This window comes from Lucilia cuprina, chromosome 5, assembly GCF_022045245.1.
Source record: "Lucilia cuprina isolate Lc7/37 chromosome 5, ASM2204524v1, whole genome shotgun sequence".
NCBI classification, from domain to species: domain Eukaryota; kingdom Metazoa; phylum Arthropoda; class Insecta; order Diptera; family Calliphoridae; genus Lucilia; species Lucilia cuprina.
The window spans coordinates 43163018-43164341 of record NC_060953.1 but is presented as its reverse complement, the minus strand read 5'-3'; positions in this window follow the sequence as shown (position 1 = coordinate 43164341).

Here is a 1324-nt window from a genome sequence, read left to right as displayed (position 1 = left end):
CTAGAACTGAACTAGAACTGAACTAGAACTGAACTAGAACTGAACTAGAACTGAACTAGAACTGAACTAGAACTGAACTAGAACTAAACTAGAACTGAAATAGAACTAGAACTAAACTAGAACTGAACTTTAATCGAAGTAGAACTGAATAGTTAATTAAAGTGAAACAAAGCATAAAATTAATATACATATCACAGTAAAAATAACTTCATTGGTAAATTTTTTGATACTTTTTTGTTCTCAGAACTTTTCTAAAGTAATTTTTATTCGGATTTTATTGATCAAAAAATGATTATCGTTACTGCTCTACTGTTCAATCACCCTTGCTGATGATGACGTAAATAACAAACAAATTTACTGCATTCATTGAACTGCAGTAATATAAAAAGCATTTATTTACTTCTGCATTATTATGAGGTGATGAAAATTAATCTTCCATTCTGTACATTAGGTAAAGTAGAATGAGAAAATAAAAATAAGATACATTATACATATCTATGGACATGTACAAGACACATACATATAAAGTCAATAAACCTTCTTTTTTCTTTAACATAAAATTTTTGTACATAATATTTATTTCTAAAAACAGCTCAAAAATTCGATACCAAAATGAATTCAAACATATGAATGTTTTAAATCAACTAAAAAAATTAAAACAACATTACAACCTTGACACTGAGTAAAGCGTAGGAATTCATCCAGTTCTTGTCGGACTTCAAAGTGTGAAAGAAGTAAAAAAAATCAATTTCCAAGCCATGCATGTGACTTGTTACAAAAGGAGAGTTAATACTATGTTCAAGACAAAATAAAACAATTTTGTTATGATATTGCAGGGTCTGCACTGTTACTTTTGTATTGAAATTTTTGTTTTATTCTTTTGCTTTGCAATTCTGGTTTTAGCCTAAAAATAGCAAAGCGATAGACTTTACCTAAAGAACAAATAAATCTTTTTTCTATATAAACACATTTTAATATTATCGTAAGAGTTCTTAACATCACACCGTTACAGTATTATTGTACTGACAGTTTGTGGAAGTTAAAGCAAGTAGGGATCTGAGCCAGAACTCAATTAGACCTAGACCAGAGCTGAACTAGAACTGAACTACAACTGAATTAGACCTAGACTAGAACTGAACTAGAATTGAACTAGAACTGAACTACAACTGAATTAGACCTAGACTAGAACTGAACTAGAATTGAACTAGAATTGAACTAGAACTGAATTAGAACTGTACTAGAACTGTACTAGAACTGAACTAGAACTGAACTAGAACTGAACTAGAACTGAACTAGAACTGAACTAGAACTGAACTAGAACTGA